This window comes from Pleurodeles waltl, chromosome 12 (assembly GCF_031143425.1).
Source record: "Pleurodeles waltl isolate 20211129_DDA chromosome 12, aPleWal1.hap1.20221129, whole genome shotgun sequence".
NCBI classification, from domain to species: domain Eukaryota; kingdom Metazoa; phylum Chordata; class Amphibia; order Caudata; family Salamandridae; genus Pleurodeles; species Pleurodeles waltl.
This window is the reverse complement of record NC_090451.1, coordinates 455,158,185-455,183,030: the sequence shown is the minus strand read 5'-3', so window position 1 is coordinate 455,183,030 and position 24,846 is coordinate 455,158,185.

Here is a 24,846-nt window from a genome sequence, read left to right as displayed (position 1 = left end):
TCACGGCTACCGAGACACCTTACCTGCACATTTCTCTGCTTTCTTAGTCACACTCCTTCTGCCTCAACTACATACGCAACAAAAATACAAACTAGATGAACCAATTTGACTAGAGGAGATTCGCACCGTACTACCCCAACTAGCCCGCAGCAAGGCCCCTGGAATGGATGGCCTACCAGTTGAATATTATTCAGCACATGCATCCCATCTCCTACCACCCATGCTTCACATGTTTACTGAAGCACGATCGACCGGTCAAATGCCGCAGTCACTACGTGAAGCCCACCTAGTAGTCTTACCAAAACACGGCCACAACCCCCTAGACGTGCGATCGGAAAGACCACTTTCCTTACAAAACTTGGATTGTAAAATTCTGGGGAAAATTCTGGCAAACAAACTTCTTCTGTTAATGCCTGGCCTGAAACATGAGGATCAATCTGGTTTTATTCCCGGACAAAGTACTTTTTTAAATAGCAGAAGACTGCTCTGACTCCTCCACATACTGGTAGTAAGGGGGTGGCTGTTTTGCTTGAGAGAAAAAGTGTTTGATACTCTTAGCTGGGGATTATCTTTTTACAACTCTCTGTCGAATAGGTTTCAGAACCGTTTTTCTTGAATTGGATAAGTATCTTGTACTCCAACCCGACAGCCAGAATCAAGACAGGCCACACTATGGCCCTAATTACAACCATGGCGGTCGGTGTTAAATCGGCTGTAATGCCACCAACAGGCCCGCGGCAAAAATTTTTTAATCACGACCGTGGCGGAAACCGCCAACATAGACAGCCACTTTAACACTCCAACCGCCAGGGCAGTACGAACAAACAGCGCGGTGGTCACCGCCAACAGACAGGCGGAAGACAATGTACCGCCCACACAATTATGAGAGGCTAGTCGCCACCTTTCCTGGGGCGGAAGCAACGCAAACAAAAACACGGCGGAAACAGGACTTGGAAGGGAAAACACTCACCTCTCCACACCCCATGAGGAACCAGGACACCATGGAGCCAGAACTCCAAATACTCCCTGCGATGGTATTCCTGCTCCTCTATCAGGAGCAACAAAGATGGCGGCGATGACCACGGTGAGTACTGCACCTACAATAAGGGGAGGGGGGAGGGAAAAGAGAGTGACACACACACACGCAACACGAAACACCCCCACCCCCACACTCACCCACAACACCATACACACAAATACATGCTGCAACGTTACATGTACACCCCCAGCCCCCTTTCCAGAACCCAAGGACAAAAGAAAATGAGTTGACCGATTGTAATCATGAAAAAAACAGTAGTCAAAACTCGAAATACAGTATATACAATTATGCACACCAACTACACAAGTCAGAATAGTGCACCAATAATTGTCCATGGACCACTGGGCCCAAAATGCATGGGTGAGGCCCAAACTCGATACCAGACATCAAACGGAGAGAACACTGCAGGGGCATCAGATCGAAATGAAACAGGCACCTCAGGGAGAAGGGAAGGGGGACACCTCAGCCGGATGAGTGCACAGCGCCATTGCTCCACGATGGGGCTCAATGCCCACTGCTGTATCCTGGGGAGTGCAAAGCCACAGTCTCTCAAGTCTCTCCAGTGGGTGGTTTGCCCACTGCTTTATCCTGGGGAGTGCAAAGCCACAGTCTCTCAAGTCTCTCCAGTGGGTGGTTTGCCCACTGCTGCATCCTGGGGAGTGCAAAGCCACAGTCTCTCAAGTCTCTCCAGTGGGTGGTTTGCCCACTGCTTTATCCTGGGGAGTGCAAAGCCACAGTCTCTCAAGTCTCTCCAGTGGTGGGTTGCCCACTGCTTTATCCTGGGGAGTGCAAAGCCACAGTCTCTCAAGTCTCTCCAGTGGGTGGTTTGCCCTCTGCTGCATCCTGGGGAGTGGAAAGCCACAGTCTCTCAAGTCTTTCCAGTGGGTGGTTTGCCCACTGCGTTATCCTGGGGAGTGCAAAGCCACAGTGTCTCAAGTCTCTCCAGTGGGTGGTTTGCCCACTGCTGCATCCTGGGGAGTGCAAAGCCACAGTCTCTCAAGTCTCTCCAGTGGGTGGTTTGCCCACTGCTTTATCCTGGGGAGTGCAAAGCCACAGTCTCTCAAGTCGATAACAGTCTCCTCTGGTTCTGGAGGGGGCTTTGTGCCCAGAGTGCTTCATCCTGCCAAGGACTGAGGTAGTGGATGCCTTTCTCCACTGGTTCTGGAGGGGGCTTTGTGCCCAGAGTGCTTCATCCTGCCAAGGACAGAGGTAGTGGATGTGATACTCCACTGGTTCTGGAGGGGGCTTTGTGCCCAGAGTGCTTCATCCTGCCAAGGAAGAGGTAGTGGATGTGATACTCCACTGGTTCTGGAGGGGGCTTTGTGCCCAGAGTGCTTCATCCTGCCAAGGAAAGAGGTAGTGGATGCCTTTCTCCACTGAAGGTGTTGCACCATGGAAGCTGCCCAGGCTCCTGGAACTGACCACCAGGCTCAGTCGACTGTCCACTGGGGATGGCAGCCATGTCTGCGGTGGTGCCACTGGCTCAGGACGTCGCGGGGCCACTGGTGCTTACGTTTGCATGAGATACCCTTGTGTGATGAGGTGTGTGCTTGCTGGTCTGATGGTGTGCTTGGGATAGGCTGAGGTACAGGGGATTGGGTCTGGGTGGAGGAAGTTGGAGGGGGAGGCTGGACACAGGGACAGTCCTGAGGCCAGAGCCTGAAATGCTCTCTGTTGGGCTGCCTGGCCAGAATGAATGCCCTCCAGGTATGCATTTGTTTGTTGCAAATGCCTCTCAACACCCTGGATGGTATTCACAATGGTAGATTGCCCAACAGTGAGGGATCTCAGGAGGTCAATAGTCTCCTCACTGAGGGCAGCAGGGCTGACTGGGGCAGGGCCTGAGGTGCCTGGGGTGAAGGAGATGCCCACCCTCCTGGGTGAGCGTCCACGGGACACACGCTGAGGGGCTGCTGGTAGGGCGGTGCTGGTAGGGGGGGTGGTGGCTGTACCTGTTGATGCGGGGGCACAGAGGGACCAGCCACCGCAAAGGAGCTCCCATCAGAGGAGGAGTCGCTGTCACCGATGTCACCTCCTGACCCTGCCGTGGAGCTCCCCTCGCCATCCTTCCCACTGGTGGCTTCAGACTCCGTTGTCTCACCCTCCAGGGCCAAGTGGGATGCAGCTCCCTCCTGCTCCGGTGCCACTGCTCCTCTGCCTCATGATGCTATTGCACACAAGAACAGGGAGACCACAAAAAAGGGGGGGAAGACAGAAGAAAGACATGTTCAGTGCATACAATACCACTACTGTTGGCGGACACTACAGACACAGCAGCCCTCTGCACTACACCATGCACTTAGAGTTCCTAGATTAATCACATGCCCATGGGGTACAAGGCCTATGCCCGATTGATGCACATGTGGAAGTCACAGGAGCCTGACTAGGTGTAGATGGCTCTTACCACTGGTGGGGTTGGGGTGCCATATAGCCTGCCTCACAAAGGGCCCTTGCCTACAAAGCTCACCCTGGCCTAGGGTAACCCACTGTAGACACCTCGTAATGTGCACAGAGTCAGATGGATGTGACGGTACTCACCCCCTCGTGACTGCTGTGATGCCCTCAAGCACCCATCCAACTCTGGATACGCCACCGCCAGGATCTGGAACATCAGGGGGGTTATGGTGCGACGGGCACTCCTCCCACGATGGGAGGCCATCCCCAGTTGGGCCGCTGCTGTCTTCTTGCTCCAGCGGCTAATGTCCTCCCATCTTTTACGGCAGTGGGTGCTCCGTCTATGGTGGACCCCCAGGGTCCAGACGTCCTTGCCGATGGCACGACAAATATCCTTCTTCTGGTAGGTGCTGACCTAGAGGAATAGTACAGGGGAAAAGGAAAATCTTCAACCGTCTGGACCATCACAGTCATTGGCCCACGTTCCCACCCTTGCCCTGACGCACATACACTCACCGTCCGCACATGCAGGCCTCAGTCCCCCCCCCAAGTATCTTCCATCCATACCACTCCAAACAGGCATTGCCCATGCAGCATGCTCACAGTGTACTCACCTGTTTGTCTGGAGGACCGTAGAGTAACGTGTACTGGGGGAGGACCCCATCCATTAACTTCTCCAACTCCTCTGAAGTGAAGGCAGGGGCCCTTTCCACAAACACACAAGCCATTGTCGCTTCCAGACTGAGGTCAAAGCAGCACTTGCATTGTAGGTCCTCTCCTGTCGAAGGTCAGGTATCAAGTGAGTGAACAGACAGAAAATGGCGGTCACGTCCGCAGCGGTGCGTACCGTCCTCGCCAGCGTACATCGTCATTGGCTCCTGGGACCCATTGGGTATAATGTTAACCAATGCAGAATTGTGCCGCGGTCTTCGACCGCCTACCGCAACGGTGTAGAATGCCAGCGCAGTCACCTCATATCCCCTTGTTCCACCTTACAGGTCCAGCAGCCGCCATTTCAGGGGGCCACATAGCATTAATATTAACTGCATCACACCTATCTAGGCCTTGCATACACACAGTAACAGGCACATTGTGGATTTACAAATATTTGCTAATGACATGTAGTAATACCTCAGAGTTGGCTGACTCTCTGCTAGGTGTTTTCCTCCATAGGGCACGTCCGCTGGGGCAGGTGGTGAGATGGCAGCACCCTCCGGTGTACAGACCACTAGAGGACCTGTCGACAATGGAAGAGAGACACGTAATAGTCACCTACAGACTTTATCGTGCAACAATCCATGAACTGTGTGCCCAGATGGAGCCAGATCTGATGTCAGCAATCCGCCATCCCACATGAATCCCCCCTCTACTGCAGGTCCTGTCAGTACTCCATTTCCTGGCAAGTGGGTCTTTTCAAACAACAGTGGCCATTGCATCAGGGATGTCCCAGCCTATGTTCTCAAACGTGTTGTCCAGAGTGTTGTCTGCCCTGCTTAAACACATGTGCAGCTACATCGTTTTCCCTCAGGTGGAGGATTTGCCTACAGTGAAAGGTGACATCTATGCCCTGGGACATATCCTCAACATCATTGGTGCCATTGATTGGACACATGTGGCCTTGGTGCCCCCCCGCAGGAGTGAACAGGTGTACAGAAACCGGAAGAACTACCATTCAATAAATGTGCAGATGGTGTGTTTGGCCAACCAGTACATCTCCCACGTGAATGCCAAGTTTCCTGAATCAGTGCATGACGCTTACATTCTGAGGATTAGCAGCATCCCTTATGTGATGGGGCAACTCCAGAGGCACCGTGTGTGGCTAATAGGTGAGGACAAGGACCCTATACCCTGTGAATAGTTGTCCCTCGACATTTGCAGGTGACTCTGGGTATCCCAACCTGTCATGGCTACTGACCCCAGTGAGAAATCCCAGGACAGGGGCAGAGGAATGTTACAATGAGGCACATGAGCGAACTAGGAGAGTGATCGCAAGGACCTCTGCCTCCTGAAGGCCAGGTTCTGATGCCTCCATATGACAGGTGGTTCTCTCTACTACTCACCAAAGAAGGTATGCCAGATCATCGTGGCCTGCTGTATGCTGCACAACCTGGCTTTGCGATGACAGGTGCCTTTTCTGCAGTAGGATGGTCCAGATGGGGGTCCTGTGGCAGCTGTGGAGCCTGTGGACAGTGAAGAAGAGGAGGCAGAAGAAGAGGATATTGAAAACAGAAACAACGTTATCAATCAATACTTCCAGTGAGACACAGGTAAGAAGAGGTCACTGCCTCACACCTCTAATAAAATTGTTAGACCCATCATATGTCTGTCACTTTCACCCAGTGTATGGACCTTGACTTGTCACTTTGCCTTTCCATTTCACAGATGTGGGTCCCACTGTGTGACCTCTGCTATATTACCTCATGGACTAGAGCTGTTGACATTTGTATGTTGACAATACAATCGACATTGCTATATTCCATAGTTATTGCAAATACACATTTGTGAAAGCACAGACTGACTCCAGCTTGTTTTGTGATTCAAGGGTGTTTATTTCAGTGCAAAATAGTGGGGAGGTTGTAAAATGGGCAGGGGTGATGGTGGGGTATTGTCCATGGCAGAGTCCAGTCTATTTGTTTCACAGGTGCATTGTCCAAAGGGGCATGGGAAGTGGAGCTAGGCCAGTTGATGGATGGACAGGGTGACGAAGTGGGACAGAAGGATGACATTCAGGTGGGTCTCATTTCCTGGCAGGGGTATTGGCATTATTCTCTGTCTTTGTCCTGGATCTCAGGGACCATTTGTGGGGTGGTTCTCCATCTGCAGGGTGTGGGGAGCTGGTGTTGTGGTCCTGTGGCAGTGCCCCCTGTCCACTAGCGCCGGCAGAGGTGGTGGGCTGTTCATCATCCAGGCTACTGAAGTACTGGGTTTTTCAGAACCCAGTGGTGCCAGGGAACACACCCTAAGACTTCGAGTCCTTCCTGTTTCAGACTACAGAAACACAGAGTCTTCTTGGTGAAGTCCAAGATCTTGTTTATTGGCTGCAGCCAGTAACAGGTATCCTAGAAGTACAACACGGTGTATATTCTCAGGAGACTGCTGCTCTTGCAAAGCTAACCTTCTCTTTTATACAAAATATTATGCTTTGGGCAAACATTCCTTATTTTACAGTTGACCATTCACATATTTTCACTACAAAGAAATAGCAGGGTTATGATGACAAGCCCATATTTCAGTTTGCCCAGCCCTCAATCAATTACCCGACAAGGCTCAGTACTTTCATCAGATATCGACGGACCCCCAATATAAACAGGCACCTCCTCCTTGTAAAGCAAGTCATAAAGAAAGAAACAGGGACAGGTGCGTGTAAGATTAGGCATGGTTTGTGTGTGATGAAAGGTTTTATGATGTGTTGTGCCTTGATACTAATCTCATTCGGCCACTGGGAAAGAAACTGGCCGAACAGGTTTGGTTTCAGGCAGTGGAGTCAGCTTGCCCAGGTCACAGAGGAGTCAGCAAAGATGTACGTGTCCTTCATACTCGTTTTCAGCATTAGACATTGGCCTATGTGAGGGCAATCACAAAATGGCTGTCGTTTAAATGGAACACGAGGGTTCAGGACGGAAACTCTGATATTCGGGTGATTTCGTCACCCGAATATGAATACAATGCTTGTGCATACTATTCTAATCATTCTCGGTCTGCTGATACCAAAATCGTTGTGATACGACGATGTTTATAACACGGGTCCAGAATTTTCAGTACCACAGACCCTCCTTTTGCCCTTACATAGGCAATAACCTATACTCACGCTAATCTGAGTCCAGGTCTATATTTATAAAGTAGTTGAGATGTTGCTGTAGCATCATCCTATTACTTAGCTCGTCCCTTGATACAGGTTTACTTACACACGATGTAGCACAGAGGCCACATATTGCAGGAGCACACTGTACACACAGACAGGACAGGAAAAGAATGGCTAAGATCATCCCAATGACTACCAGAGTCTTCCATCCCCAGGCGGATATCAGCTCCCAGAACCACCCCATCAATGACCAATCTCCTTTATCCACGTGAATAGACTCGGAGATCTTATGCAGTTTGGAAATGGCCTGGTAGACTGTCGGGGTGTTATCTGGGATGAAAACACAGCAACTTGATTGGATCACTTTACATACCCCACCTCAGTCTGCAAGTATGACGTCTAATGCGACCCTGTTCTGAAGACTCATAAGGCGATCCAACTGGAGCTCAGCAGTCAAATTACCAAGGGCACCGGCGGTTTCAACTACCGTGGATTCAACCACCTTTGTCAATTGCCTTATGTTCCTGCTGTTAACCATAGGACCCCAAACCGGCAGAATACCCTTTACGAAATCTCCAAATTCTTGTCCTGTAGTGTCTTCTCTACTTATGACACCTCTAACTATCCTTGTCTTATGGTAATCTGCCGCGGCCGTGTAGGTGGGAGGTAACAGGAACCAAACAAAACATGTGCCAGAGAAGTCAGGGGGCAACCATGTATAGGCTCTATTATGGCAGATGAAATTGGTACCCTTAGCTGCTAGGAACGAAGGAGAAGTCTGAGACGCAAAAACATATGTTTCAGTGCAGATACTTTTCCCTAACTGAGCTCTGGGATTCTTGCCATTACCTTGCAGACATAGGTGACCCTGATGGGGTACAATCCAAATCGGGGAGGATCTCTTTGCTCGCTGGTTCCCACTCAGAGTAACTCCATATCCTGTTATGTTCCATCCAATATATGCTAGTGTCTCATCTCTCGGGATAGTCTCATAGGAAATATCTTCCCTAATCATATCTACTATACCCTTAGCTAGAGCACTATTCTTAGGATTATCTTTCACAGAACGTAGGGGGTTGGCTTCATATGCGTATATGAACACCGTTCTATATGCCCATACAGAACCATTATGGCTGAAAGGCAGGACCAGATAAGGGATACCTTTATCAGTAGTATGAGGCATAAGACCACACACCCAACAGTTAGTTGTGTTCACTACTAATTGGTGTTGGTGTAGAAGCTGAATGAATGAATTGTTGACAAATTCTAATCTTCTGGCAGACTCGTGTTCAGGCAGGGGGTGAAAAGAATGCGAGGAAACAGTAGAAGGAGGTATGGGCTGTGTAATGGGTGCAAATGTCACTTGAAAAGAGAATAAAACATATCCTATTAAAAACGTCATTACACTAAGCAACATGAAAATACATAATATCAAAAATCGTTTCTTTGTCATTATTATACACATTCTGGCTTTAAAGTCCATCTGTCTGGCAGGTCTCTCATTCTTGAAAAACTCCATCTTCTCTAATTGCTGCTCGTGGTGGTAGGGTGTTCTATGCTAGGGAATGCTTCTGTCAGTCCAGGGCAACTCCCTTAGACCGACCAGAACTGTCGACCTAACGTCTTCAGCTGCACTCCAAAGACTTGGGCAACCACGACCCTACAGCTGAACCCGGATGGCGGTTCGAAAAGAAAAAAACAAAAATAAGAAGGTTTCTCAGATGAGAGAGCCGCACCATTAAAAAAAAATAGCAAAGGAACGGGAAAAAAATTATTTGTCCTTAGTTCTTGGTCTCAAATTATAACGGCTTTTTCCAGGTACTGTCTGGTTCTGGAACAAGAGTTCAGGCTCTGTAGTGTTCAATCGAATTGACGGTGGCACAGCTTCTTGCAAATTATTGTCACTTTCTCGTTCAGAAATAGTTCCTTTTACACGTGCATCGCTAAATGGCAAAAAAAGAGGCACAGTCTCAGTCTCAGAGTCAGCGATCCCCTCCTGGACCCATCGGTCGTACGGTAGAGGAAAAGGGACCCTCTTGCAGTGTACGGCGTGGACCCAGTTCTTTTTCCCTTCCACTCGAACAGCTGATCTTGTTAAGAGAAGGACGAGGTGGGGGCCGGTCCAACGGGGCTGGTCATTCTTTGTCCGCTGGAAGTTCTTGACCAGCACCCATGATCCAGGATCGATAAGATGTCCTGGAGCTTCAGAGACCTGAGGCAGAGTATCGTGAACCTGTTGGTGTAGAACACGCAATTTAGCCGTCAATTCATACAAATAATCAAGCAGTACAGGGTGTTCGATCTCACTGAATTTTGTTGGTCTTGGCACTCCCCATATGTTGGCCGGGCGGCCGAACACAATTTCATAGGGACTAAGGCCCATATTTATACTTTTTGACGCTAAACTGCGCTAACGCAGTTTAGCGTCAAAAAATTTAGCGCCGTCTAACGCCATTCTGAAGCGCCATGCGGGCGCCGTATTTATGGAATGGCGTTAGCCGGCGCAAGCAGACCAGCGCTGCCTGGTGTGCGTGGAAAAAAACCACGTAGACCAGGCAGCGCCGGCGTTGGGAAAAAATGACGTTAGGGCGTCTTAAAATGGGGCAAGTCAGGTTGAGGCAAAAAAATCGCCTCAACCCGATTTGCGCCATTTTTTTACGACGCCCAGACGCCATTTCATGACTCCTGTCTTAGTAAAGACAGGAGTCATGCCCCCTTGCCCAATGGCCATGCCCAGGGGACTTGTGTCCCCTGGGCATGGTCATTGGGCATAGTGGCATGTAGGGGGGCACAAATAAGGCCCCCCTATGCCACCCAAAAAAAATAAAAAAATATAAAAAATTATACTTACCTGAACTTACCTGAATGTCCCTGGGGTGGGTCCCTCCATCCTTGGGTGTCCTCCTGGGGTGGGCAGGGGTGGCAGGGGGGGTCCCTGGGGGCAGGGGAGGGCACCTGTGGGCTCATTTTGAGCCCACAGGCCCCTTAACGCCTACCCTGACCCAGGCGTTAAATAGTGGCGCAAATGCGGGGTTTTTTGACCCGCCAACTCCCGGGCGTGATTTTTGCCCGGGAGTATAAATACGACGCATTTGCGTCGCCGTAATTTTTTTAGACGGGAACGCCTTCCTTGCATCTCATTAACGCAAGGAAGGCGTTCACGCAAAAAAATGACGCTATTTGCCAATACTTTGGCGCTAGACGCGTCTAACGCCAAAGTATAAATATGGCGTTAGTTTTGCGCCGAATTTGCGTCGAAAAAAACGACGCTAATTCGGCGCAAACGGAGTATAAATACGGGCCTAAGTCCCACTCGCGAATGCACAGTCATTCTTGTTGACAGGATTGCTAGAGGCAGAGCGTCAGGCCATTTAAGACCAGAGCTTGCTTGTATCTTTGCCAACTTCAGTTTTAGCGTGCCATTATAGCACTCTACTAGTCCAGCTGATTGGGGGTGATTTGCAGCGTGGAATTTTTGCTGGATACCTAGCCCCTCACATACTTTTTTCATCACTCGACCCACAAATTCACTCCCATTATCACTCCAGACCATTCTCGGCATTCCAAACCTAGGGAAGAATTCTTTGGCAAGGGCTTTAGCTGTGGATAAGGCAGGGTTGTCTTTTAAGGGATATGCTTCTACCCATCTTGAAAAAGCACAAACAACAACGAGTACGTATTTCAGATTGTTGCACCTTTCCATGTGGATAAAATCTAGCTGCAAAACCTCGAACGGATACGTTGGAGGCGCAAAATGACCAGCTGGAGTTGGGGTTCCCCTACCAGGATTGTATTTCAGACACACCATGCAATTCTTGACCACATTCTCTGCACATTCCCTTTCACACTGATATGGGCCATTCCATGAGCCATTGTCACCACTGCAAGCACATACGCATCGGGTAACAACCATCGCTGATGTTCTGACAAGTCAACCCAACAACCATTTTCATCCAATTTACCCGTACTTTCTTTCCACACACTCAACTCTTTCTCTGAAGCTTCAGCTTGAAGAGACTTCACACCCTCTATTGTATCTTCACATATTCCAACGTCACCAACCCATCTTGCGGGGCCTGCAACACACATTCGATTCATCACATCTTTTGCTGTTTCTTTTGCGATTTCATCAGCAAATGCATTGCCACGACCGACATCATCAGTAACCTTCTTGTGTGCACTGCATTTCACAATCGCAACTTGTAATGGCAAGGTTAGTGACTCAAGAAGCTCATTCACCAACTGACCATGCTGAATTTTAGCTCCATGCGAAGTCAGGAACCCACGTTCTTTCCACAATCGTCCAAAACTATGGGCCACACCAAACGCATACTGGCTGTCGGTATATATGGTCACTTTTATTCCTTTCGATAACACACACGCTCTCGTAAGTGCAATCAGCTCTGCTGCTTGAGCTGAATTATGTGGTATACTTGCAGCTTCAACAATCGTATGCAAAGTTGTGACAGCATATGCTGCAGTCGTATCACCATTCGGAAGCTTGAAGCATGAACCATCCACCCATAAGGTACCATCACACTTTACAAGAGGAGTATCTTTAAGATCTACTCTCCCTTTCGTTTCTTCTTCTGTCCTAAGAAAACAATCATGTTGTTCAGCATCATCTGTCTCTACTGAAATTGGCAATAACGTGGCTGGATTCAAAGTATTGCACCTCTTTATGTGCACATGACTCGCTAACAGTGTCAACTCGTAACCTGACAATCGAGCACTAGTTAAATGCTGTGTCTTGGTCCTGTTTAACAACGTGTCACTGCATGTGGAACCATCACAATCAACATATTATTCATCACTAACCCAGCAGACTGTCGAATAGAAACAGCTGCTGACGCTGTGGCTCTCAAGCAACTCGGCAATGCTTTAGCTACCGGATCCAAAGTTGACGAAAAATATGCGCATGGGCGCTGCTTGTCTCCAAAAGACTGTGTCAGCACTGACAATGCACAACCCTCTTTCTCATGGACATACAGTGTAGAGGGCTTACTGTAGTCGGGGGTACCCAACACAGGAGCCGAACACATTGCATTACGCAATTCGGAAAAACTTTTCTGACAATCTTCAGACCACGGAACGGGGTTCGGTGTATCTTTATAGGTCAATGCTACCAAAGGTTTGGCCAGCAAAGAAAAATTCGGAATCCATTGTCTGCAGTATGATGTAATGCCCAAGAAAGCACGTACTTATCTCTGTGTCCTTGGCACACTCAATTTTGCAATTGCCTGAATTCTTTCTGATGTCAGTTTCCTTCCCTCCTTCGATAAGAGATGACCTAAGTAGGTCACTTCTTGTCAACAATATTGCAGTTTTGAAAGGGACACTTTGTGATGTAAATCAGATAAATGACGCAACAACGACAAGGTGGCTTCTTTACAAATCTCTTCAGTATCTGTAGCGACTAGCAAATCATCGACGTACTGAATAAGGGTAGCGCCGTCAGGTAAAACAATTGCATCAAGCTGTGTTTTTAAAGCCTGACTATATATTGATGGACTTTCACAGTAGCCTTGTGGAGCGCGTTTGAAGCGGAAACTTCGGCCTCCTAAACTGAAGCCAAAAATATCCCTGCTCTCCTTTGCAATTGGGATGCTGAAGAAAGCATTCTTTAAGTCAATCACCGAGAACCAGGTGGCGGAAGCTGGAATCATAGTCAATAGGGCAGTGATATTAGGAACAACTGGAAACTGTGGCACAACTATTTTATTTACCTCTCTAAGATCAATCACGAGCCTGTAAACAGGTGGCTTAGAGGGGTCAGTACGTTTCAAAACAGGCAGAACAGGACTATTACAAACGTTGCCTCTTGTCTCTTCAATTACATCTTTTTCAATTAAATCATAAATGATCGCTAGCAACGCCTTTTCACCTTCACTAGAGATCTTGTATTGTTGAATGCGTGGTAATTTAACATTGGCTTTCAATGTCACAACCTAAGGCGGTATTTCCAAAAGACCCACATCATTAGGACCAGTAGCCCAAATGGTATCCGGAAGAAACGACAATTCGGTCGGAAGTTTATCCTTCGACAAATACATTGGAAAGACCATTTTCCTACCCAGTGTAAGTTGTACTCCCGAAGGAGAACAATATAATGTCGCATACAATCTTTTCAACAAATCCAATCCTAACAAGTTTTCACCACAACCTGTCGTCAGAATAAGGGGTGCTTCCAATTCACAAGGTCCAACAGAAAGGGACATAGGACTAGAAATCGGGTTCCTAATCGGGGCGCCAGAAAAACCTACTGAAACATTCATCTCGCCAGACAAAGGTGCGCCAGGGAGTTTTGAGTGCATAATAGAACTCTTTGTAGCACCAGTATCCAACAGAAAAGGCTCCGACACACCTGAGGTAATCACCTTAACATAAGGTCCATTCTGATCTACTGGAACTAAAAAAACTCCCTCTCTTCGTCTATGGCTGTCTGTAGTGCTTTCCTCTTATTTAGTTTCTAAGCACTAACATAACACACCAGAAATGCACTTCTGAGGTCAAAGAAGACTTTTATTGTTGTTAATTCTTCCCCAACCCCAATTTTTATGTATGACGAATTAGTAGCTTTCAAGTCCGCATTAATCAAACAAAATATATCAGTTTGCAATATACACAGCAGGTTATATTTATAAGATATTGAATGCAAAGCAAAACAAATACTTCACCGTGTGGGAAACTATCTACAGCTTCATCTTTCTAAGGTCTGCAAGCTGATGACCCCTGTCAGCCGCGAGAAAGAGATTCATCTACCCACACGGGATTGCTGGCAGCTGGCGCCAAGCTCCAGCACGAGGTCCGGCAGATTCGAATCTGACCCTCTGCAGCCTGTTACATTCGTTACAAAGGTGTGCCCCCTCCTCTCAGTCCTGGGAAACTGAGCAAGCCTTTTGGAGACTGGCCAGGTCTCCAAGACTACTCCTGTTCCCAAGCTCAAGCGAAGAAAACAACACCCATGTACTCTCTCTTATCATGTCTAGTCTACTGTGAGAAAAACATCTTGGTTCTCTGGTGCAAAAACACAGCTTGGAAAAATACAGCTTGGATTCTCAACTGCAATGTCTAACTCCACGTTAAAGGCAATGGGCAGCTAACCTAAATATCAAATGCAATGTCTAGTGTCATGTCAAAGACAATAAGCATCTAAGCTGAATACAAAATGCAATGTCTTATATCATGTCAAAGCCCATAGGCAGCTGAGCTGAATACAAAATGCAATGTATAATATCATGTCAAAGCCAATAGGCAGCTGAGCTGAATATAAAATGCAATGTATAATATCATGTCAAAGCCAATAGGCAGCGGAGCTGAATACAAAATGCAATGTCTTATATCATGTCAAAGCCCATAGGCAGCTGAGCTGAATACAAAATGCAATGTATAATATCATGTCAAAGCCAATAGGCAGCTGAGCTGAATATAAAATGCACTATATAATATCATGTCAAAGCCAATAGGCAGAATATCTAATAGCATGTCAAAGTCAATAGGCAGCTAAACTGAATACATCATGTCAAAGCCAATAGGAATGCAATGTCAAAGCCAATAGGCGGCTAGACTGGATACAGCATGTCAAAGCCAATAGGCAGAATACAGAATGTAATGACTAATGCAATGTCAAAGCCCATAGGCGGCTAAACTGAATACAGAAAGCAATGGCTAATGCCATGTCAAAGCCCATAGGCGGCTAAACTGAACAAAACATACCATGTGCTACTGGTGAACATTGAGCAACTAATATGCGCAGTGGTGAAACACAAAGTCATTGGTCAAAACAAACTCCATCAAATGGCAGTACATTCCGCCCTTTGACCAATGAATTTTTGTTTCACATATCTCTTGTTTCAAACAAAAACAAAAAACATCAGCACAAAAAAACATTATCAGCAAGTCAGATTTGAATGATCAAAGCAATCCCTGTAAAGCAATAGAAGTGGATTAACACATTGATTTCATAACCTTTCACATCAGATACATCTATACAGAAAAGACTGAGCAATTTGTACTCTGAATGAGTCTCTAATTCAACAGTGTTAGCAATTTGATGTGGCATGAGTTCTACTCATGTAAAGATGCACGGTCCACCTGAAAGGTTTGCTGGAAGGTAAGCAAAAGTCAGAGTTCCATACGAGAAGGGAAAAAAAAAAAAACACAGCTTAGTTCCAGTGGAAGAATGCGATCAAACAAGTTGAACTTGAACTGAAGGCGCAGTTTGCGCAAAATGGATCCATGGTGCTGGCACTTTACTCAGCCAGGTTCAGGTTGGGGATTCGGTCCCTTCCCCGACCCCACACGCACACACCGGAAGGGGGACCACACAGCACACTCAGGGACAGTAGCGAAACGTGGTAGGATCTGCAAAAGAAACAAGTATGACTTTTCTTGCAAATAACATTTTTCATTTAAACTGCACCCTTCCTCTTTCTTTCCCTGTTTTATAATAAACAGGACGTTTTTGGGGCCCTTTGTTACATTCGCTGCAGGTTCTGGAGGATCACTTGGGGCTTCAGCCCACACATCAGCACTGAGGTTTTTATCTGCTGCACCACAGCTTCCCTTTTCTTGCACTGTCAGAAGGGCTGGGGCAGACTCCTTCTTTACCAAACCTCCATTCACTGCATTTTTGCCAATTTGGGCCATTCTGTCTCCAATTTGTATGAATGAATCAGATTCTTTTCTAGGTATCAGCATAATTTCGATTTTTCCTTGGTAATCTGCAGCAATCACTCTCCCTAAAACCTGATCAATTTGCCATTTCTGTTCTGGTAACTTTCCTCTCCCCAACTGCTCTGTGACTGCTTGCATGACAGATTGCTTTTGTGCGTGCTGCACAGTTTTTATCAAAACTAGGGGAATGTGCATCTCTCTCATCTCTGCCCACCTGTAAGTGGCTTTTTCTCTCAGCTGTTCACATTTCTGGGGCACCCACTTAGCCATCCCCACTAAGGCAGAATTCTGGGTGAACACTTCTCTCTCTGAATTTTTCTGATTAACATCTGCAAGGTAATTGAACCAGTTAGGTACAAGCCATGTGGCTAAAACATTATCATAAAAATGACACATCTCACGTAGCTCTTGCTTTAAAATCTGACACACATTATACAACGCTGTTCCTTCTACGGTGCCAGAAAACAACATTTCAGTCAATGAGTCATTAGTAAAACAAACATGCTTTTTATCTTCAGTGGACACGAATTCAAATGGTGCACTCAACTTCATTGATAACTCTTTTACCTGTGGTACTCTAGCCCTGTCTTGCAAGTACCAGATCCATTGTATGATTCTAGCTAGGGGCACTATTTTCTTTCCTTGTTCTTGAGTTACATGTACATAAGTATTTCCTTCTTGCACTGCGCAGAAACCTAAAGTCTGCATTATTTCATTTGCCAAATCACAAGCGCGCAACTGCATATCATTTTTCACAGTGACCATATACAAAAGTGTTAGGATTTCTCTCAAATGAGGGCTATTCTTTTTCCAAAAATCAAACAAGCTAATAAAAGTCGGCTCTTGCTCTAAAATCTTTGGTTTTACTTGTGCATTTTGCAACGGTAACTCGTAAATCACATTCTGGTCTCTCTCGTCCGTGTTATCAGTTAAGGAATGCATTTTGTCTGCCAAAAACCCTGGCTCACACGAAAACTCAGTGCAACTCGGAGCTGTCTTAACCCCCTCATTACTGGAATGGGACAAGAAAGATTCTTCTAAAACAGCCTTTTTATAACTTTCAGGCGGGCTAATTTGCTCACGTAAATTCCTATTTTCATGTTCCAACTTCCTACATTTCTCCTGCATTTCTCTGTAAGCAGATAAAGGTATCCAGACCTTTCAGTCATCATTACTTCCAAAAGACACTTTTTCTACATATGTACAACAGAAATTATTTCTCAAAACACTATCAGGCATTTTAGCTACACATGCATTTTCAAAAATGGTCTGCTGTGCTTCTGTAATTCTCCAAACAGAAAACAATTCACAGTTTTTCTTAGCACCATCGGGCAGTTTACCAACACATACATTCTCAGACATGGTCTGCCGTGCTACTGTGATTCTCCAAAAAAAACAATTTATGTAATTCTCCAAACAACACAAACAATTACACTTTTAAAGTGTGCACTTATAAATCTACTAATTCGTCAATACCCCTCAATCACCTCTTAATGACCGACACCCCACTTCTGGTACCAATTGTAGTGCTTTCCTCTTATTTAGTTTCTAAACACTAACATAACACACCAGAAATGCACTTCTGAGGTCAAAGAAGACTTTTATTGTTGTTAATTCTTCCCCAACCCCAATTTTTATGTATGACGAATTAGTAGCTTTCAAGTCCGCATTAATCAAACAAAATATATCAGTTTGCAATATACACAGCAGGTTATATTTATAAGATATTGAATGCAAAGCAAAACAAATACTTCACCGTGTGGGAATCTATCTACAGCTTCATCTTTCTAAGGTCTGCAAGCTGATGACCCCTGTCAGCCGTGAGAAAGAGATTCATCTACCCACACGGGATTGCTGGCAGCTGGCGCCAAGCTCCAGCACGAGGTCCGGCAGATTCGAATCTGACCCTCTGCAGCCTGTTACATTCGTTACAAAGGTGTGCCCCCTCCTCTCAGACCTGGGAAACTGAGCAAGCCTTTTGGAGACTGGCCAGGTCTCCAAGACTACTCCTGTTCCCAAGCTCAAGCGAAGAAAACAACACCCATGTACTCTCTCTTATCATGTCTAGTCTACTGTGAGAAAAACATCTTGGTTCTCTGGTGCAAAAACACAGCTTGGAAAAATACAGCTTGGATTCTCAACTGCAATGTCTAACTCCACGTTAAAGGCAATGGGCAGCTAACCTAAATATCAAATGCAATGTCTAGTGTCATGTCAAAGCCAATAAGCATCTAAGCTGAATACAAAATGCAATGTCTTATATCATGTCAAAGCCCATAGGCAGCTGAGCTGAATACAAAATGCAATGTATAATATCATGTCAAAGCCAATAGGCAGCTGAGCTGAATATAAAATGCAATGTATAATATCATGTCAAAGCCAATAGGCAGCGGAGCTGAATACAAAATGCAATGTCTTATATCATGTCAAAGCCCATAGGCAGCTGAGCTGAATACAAAATGCAATGTATAATATCATGTCAAAGCCAATAGGCAGCTGAGCTGAATATAAAATGCACTATATAATATCATGTCAAAGCCAATAGGCAGAATATCTAATAGCATGTCAAAGTCAATAGGCAGCTAAACTGAATACATCATGTCAAAGCCAATAGGAATGCAATGTCAAAGCCAATAGGCGGCTAGACTGGATACAGCATGTCAAAGCCAATAGGCAGAATACAGAATGTAATGACTAATGCAATGTCAAACCCCATAGGCGGCTAAACTGAATACAGAAAGCAATGGCTAATGCCATGTCAAAGCCCATAGGCGGCTAAACTGAACAAAACATACCATGTGCTACTGGTGAACATTGAGCAACTAATATGCGCAGTGGTGAAACACAAAGTCATTGGTCAAAACAAACTCCATCAAATGGCAGTACATTCCGCCCTTTGACCAATGAATTTTTGTTTCACATATCTCTTGTTTCAAACAAAAACAAAAAACATCAGCACAAAAAAACATTATCAGCAAGTCAGATTTGAATGATCAAAGCAATCCCTGTAAAGCAATAGAAGTGGATTAACACATTGATTTCATATCCTTTCACATCAGATACATCTATACAGAAAAGACTGAGCAATTTGTACTCTGAATGAGTCTCTAATTCAACAGTGTTAGCAATTTGATGTGGCATGAGTTCTACTCATGTAAAGATGCACGGTCCACCTGAAAGGTTTGCTGGAAGGTAAGCAAAAGTCAGAGTTCCATACGAGAAGGAAAAAAAAAAAAAAACACAGCTTAGTTCCAGTGGAAGAATGCGATCAAACAAGTTGAACTTGAACTGAAGGCGCAGTTTGCGCAAAATGGATCCATGGTGCTGGCACTTTACTCAGCCAGGTTCAGGTTGGGGATTCGGTCCCTTCCCCGACCCCACACGCACACACCGGAAGGGGGACCACACAGCACACTCAGGGACAGTAGCGAAACGTGGTAGGATCTGCAAAAGAAACAAGTATGACTTTTCTTGCAAATAACATTTTTCATTTAAACTGCACCCTTCCTCTTTCTTTCCCTGTTTTATAATAAACAGGACGTTTTTGGGGCCCTTTGTTACATTCGCTGCAGGTTCTGGAGGATCACTTGGGGCTTCAGCCCACACATCAGCACTGAGGTTTTTATCTGCTGCACCACAGCTTCCCTTTTCTTGCACTGTCAGAAGGGCTGGGGCAGACTCCTTCTTTACCAAACCTCCATTCACTGCATTTTTGCCAATTTGGGCCATTCTGTCTCCAATTTGTATGAATGAATCAGATTCTTTTCTAGGTATCAGCATAATTTCGATTTTTCCTTGGTAATCTGCAGCAATCACTCTCCCTAAAACCTGATCAATTTGCCATTTCTGTTCTGGTAACTTTCCTCTCCCCAACTGCTCTGTGACTGCTTGCATGACAGATTGCTTTTGTGCGTGCTGCACAGTTTTTATCAAAACTAGGGGAATGTGCATCTCTCTCATCTCTGCCCACCTGTAAGTGGCTTTTTCTCTCAGCTGTTCACATTTCTGGGGCACCCACTTAGCCATCCCCACTAAGGCAGAATTCTGGGTGAACACTTCTCTCTCTGAATTTTTCTGATTAACATCTGCAAGGTAATTGAACCAGTTAGGTACAAGCCATGTGGCTAAAACATTATCATAAAAATGACACATCTCACGTAGCTCTTGCTTTAAAATCTGACACACATTATACAACGCTGTTCCTTCTACGGTGCCAGAAAACAACATTTCAGTCAATGAGTCATTAGTAAAACAAACATGCTTTTTATCTTCAGTGGACACGAATTCAAATGGTGCACTCAACTTCATTGATAACTCTTTTACCTGTGGTACTCTAGCCCTGTCTTGCAAGTACCAGATCCATTGTATGATTCTAGCTAGGGGCACTATTTTCTTTCCTTGTTCTTGAGTTACATGTACATAAGTATTTCCTTCTTGCACTGCGCAGAAACCTAAAGTCTGCATTATTTCATTTGCCAAATCACAAGCGCGCAACTGCATATAATTTTTCACAGTGACCATATACAAAAGTGTTAGGATTTCTCTCAAATGAGGGCTATTCTTTTTCCAAAAATCAAACAAGCTAATAAAAGTCGGCTCTTGCTCTAAAATCTTTGGTTTTACTTGTGCATTTTGCAACGGTAACTCGTAAATCACATTCTGGTCTCAGTTAAGGAATGCATTTTGTCTGCCAAAAACCCTGGCTCACAGGAAAACTCAGTGCAACTCGGAGCTGTCTTAACCCCCTCATTACTGGAATGGGACAAGAAAGATTCTTCTAAAACAGCCTTTTTATAACTTTCAGGCGGGCTAATTTGCTCACGTAAATTCCTATTTTCATGTTCCAACTTCCTACATTTCTCCTGCATTTCTCTGTAAGCAGATAAAGGTATCCAGACCTTTCTGTCATCATTACTTCCAAAAGACACTTTTTCTACATATGTACAACGGAAATTATTTCTCAAAACACTATCAGGCATTTTAGCTACACATGCATTTTCAAAAATGGTCTGCTGTGCTTCTGTAATTCTCCAAACAGAAAACAATTCACAGTTTTTCTTAGCACCATCGGGCAGTTTACCAACACATACATTCTCAGACATGGTCTGCCGTGCTACTGTGATTCTCCAAAAAAAACAATTTCTGTAATTCTCCAAACAACACAAACAATTACACTTTTAAAGTGTGCACTTATAAATCTACTAATTCGTCAATACCCCTCAATCACCTCTTAATGACCGACACCCCACTTCTGGTACCAATTGTAGTGCTTTCCTCTTATTTAGTTTCTAAACACTAACATAACACACCAGAAATGCACTTCTGAGGTCAAAGAAGACTTTTATTGTTGTTAATTCTTCCCCAACCCCAATTTTTATGTATGACGAATTAGTAGCTTTCAAGTCCGCGTTAATCAAACAAAATATATCAGTTTGCAATATACACAGCAGGTTATATTTATAAGATATTGAATGCAAAGCAAAACAAATACTTCACCGTGTGGGAAACTATCTACAGCTTCATCTTTCTAAGGTCTGCAAGCTGATGACCCCTGTCAGCCGCGAGAAAGAGATTCATCTACCCACACGGGATTGCTGGAAGCTGGCGCCAAGCTCCAGCACGAGGTCCGGCAGATTCGAATCTGACCCTCTGCAGCCTGTTACATTCGTTACAAAGGTGTGCCCCCTCCTCTCAGACCTGGGAAACTGAGCAAGCCTTTTGGAGACTGGCCAGGTCTCCAAGACTACTCCTGTTCCCAAGCTCAAGCGAAGAAAACAACACCCATGTACTCTCTCTTATCATGTCTAGTCTACTGTGAGAAAAACATCTTGGTTCTCTGGTGCAAAAACACAGCTTGGAAAAATACAGCTTGGATTCTCAACTGCAATGTCTAACTCCACGTTAAAGGCAATGGGCAGCTAACCTAAATATCAAATGCAATGTCTAGTGTCATGTCAAAGCCAATAAGCATCTAAGCTGAATACAAAATGCAATGTCTTATATCATGTCAAAGCCCATAGGCAGCTGAGCTGAATACAAAATGCAATGTATAATATCATGTCAAAGCCAATAGGCAGCTGAGCTGAATATAAAATGCAATGTATAATATCATGTCAAAGCCAATAGGCAGCGGAGCTGAATACAAAATGCAATGTCTTATATCATGTCAAAGCCCATAGGCAGCTGAGCTGAATACAAAATGCAATGTATAATATCATGTCAAAGCCAATAGGCAGCTGAGCTGAATATAAAATGCACTATATAATATCATGTCAAAGCCAATAGGCAGAATATCTAATAGCATGTCAAAGTCAATAGGCAGCTAAACTGAATACATCATGTCAAAGCCAATAGGAATGCAATGTCAAAGCCAATAGGCGGCTAGACTGGATACAGCATGTCAAAGCCAATAGGCAGAATACAGAATGTAATGACTAATGCAATGTCAAAGCCCATAGGCGGCTAAACTGAATACAGAAAGCAATGGCTAATGCCATGTCAAAGCCCATAGGCGGCTAAACTGAACAAAACATACCATGTGCTACTGGTGAACATTGAGCAACTAATATGCGCAGTGGTGAAACACAAAGTCATTGGTCAAAACAAACTCCATCAAATGGCAGTACACTGTCCTAGCAATTATTACCTTCCAAATTCTCATCTTCTGCATAGTACTGAGCCGTCCTACCAGATGCGTTATGTTGCTGGTCAAAACTATTCATTGAGTTTTGAGACGGAAAGGAACGCGTGTTCTGGGGAAAACTTCCACGTCCTCTACCTCTAGGAGCTTGTTGAACACCTCGACCTCTTGCGCTAGAAGCATCATTCGTACGCTGTAACAAAATAGGACAACTATACTTGAAATGACCCTCTTCTTTACAATATGAACACTGATTGGGACCTACAGGAACACGTGGTTGAGAAAACTCGAACCTTTGCGAGTTTCTCTGCAACTGTTGAGGTTGCTGATAGTTACTCTGACCACCACGTGGCGGATACGCCTGTTGTAAAAGAACCTTCGTCTTTAATTCATTAGTTTTCTTGTCTGCTCTATCCTTCTCATCTTTATCCCTATTTTCGCAGTACTGTGCAGTAGCCAACATTTGTGCTGAAGAGGAAACGGCCCAAGAACTCTCTGAATCCTTCAATTTCTTACACAGCTCGGCAAGCAAATTGTGCACAAACTTGTCGACGAACAACCGTTGACCACCTTCTGTACTCATATCTTGACCACTGTGGTCGATAAACATTTCCTCAAACCTGGTGAAGAAATCAGACACTGTTTCATCTTTCTTCTGCTTACACGCAGACAATTTATCCCAATTCACACGCATCGCAGGCATTGAAGTCTTCATGTAAGTAATGATCCTAGCAGGCAGTTCTGCTACCAAAGGCTCAGGCTTGGCATCACCAACTTGTCTATCATTTGCAGCACTAATATTAGCCCATGAGTCACCTAACTCTTGTGCATGATCTGTATGGCGAATCAATCCCCACAAAGGCTGTGGAACAACATTCCCAAATAACATGTCTATGTCGGCTAAATTCATAATGCATGAGTCTGCAGTCTGTGATAATTCCTTATAATACCCTGCAGGGTTTTTACGGGGATCAGGCAAAGTCTGCTTAAGGGCTAAAACTTCAGCTCGCTTCCACGGAACATGTACCCAAACACGCTGAAAATGAGCTGCGACAGCATCAATTTGATTAGCAACATCATCTGCAACGGCGTCCTTCCATACCCGAGGGACTTCTCTCATTGGGTACTGTTGCACCTTTTTTTTAACAGAGGAGTCATGTTGGAACAATGACTGAGAAGGATCCTTTTTCCTAAAGGACAACAACGTCGCAACTGCTTTCTCAACATCGGGACCCACAATCGTGCCTTTTTCAAACTCAAACCGTACACGGCACAAATCCGGCGGATTTGTTTCTAAATCATTATCCTCCAATTCCTCACAAAGGAATGCACACATTTTCTCAAAAATGTATCTTTGTTTCGGTGCTTCCCATTGACGGAAGACATCCATAACAGACTCTACATCGTATCTTAAAGGGTAAACAACCCATTTACGCGCCATACGGTCAAACATTTCTCTCTCTTGATAATTAGGCAGTTGACTGCGCGACTGTTTACGCTCCTAATCTGGGGTCACACCAGATGACCCAAAGAGAGGAAATATAAGGCTGGCAACAGTATCTGTCATTCTCTGTCGGACAGAATGAGAAGTTGATGAAAGAACAGGAGGAAAAACTGAGGGAGGCAAGCCAGACGCAGAAGCAGACGCAGAGGCAGTATCAGGAAGAACACCAGAAGAGGCAGTCGATGTAGTACATAAAGTCGCAGGAGGCACAGATGGAGCAGGTAGCGAAGTCGGCGGCCCTTGAAGGGGCTGCGCCATAGTAGTAGGAGCCAACTCTCTCTCTGGGTTCTTTCTCAACTTTTGTTGTAGGGGTTTGTGGGTGATGTGGGTGTGTGTTCTATATTGTATTGAGTGTGAGGAAGTGGTGTGTGTATGTGTATCAGGTGTGTGTATTTCGATTTGTCCAATGTGGTTGTGTTTTGTAAATGTGTGTGTATTTTGAGTGCCATGGTGTGTACCGCCAATAGACTACTGCAGTTGAAAGACCGCCACGTGGGTTTGTGGGTCGTGATAGTGTGGGCGTATTCCTGTTGGCGTGACGGTGAAGATTTTGTTATCGTCAGTTTATCACTGACCTTTGGTGTGGCGGACTTGTGTGGGTGTCTGGATTTTGGCAGATTCTGGGCTGTGTGTTGTAATTGCTGTAGCGGAATTCCACCGCCGCTACGGTGTGTTGGCGGTCTTCTGCACGGCGGTAAGCAGGATTTACCACCAATGTTGTAATGGGGGCCTATATCTGACAGTTTCCCTATCCACCAGGCACTAGACAGGGATGCCACTTTCCCCACTAT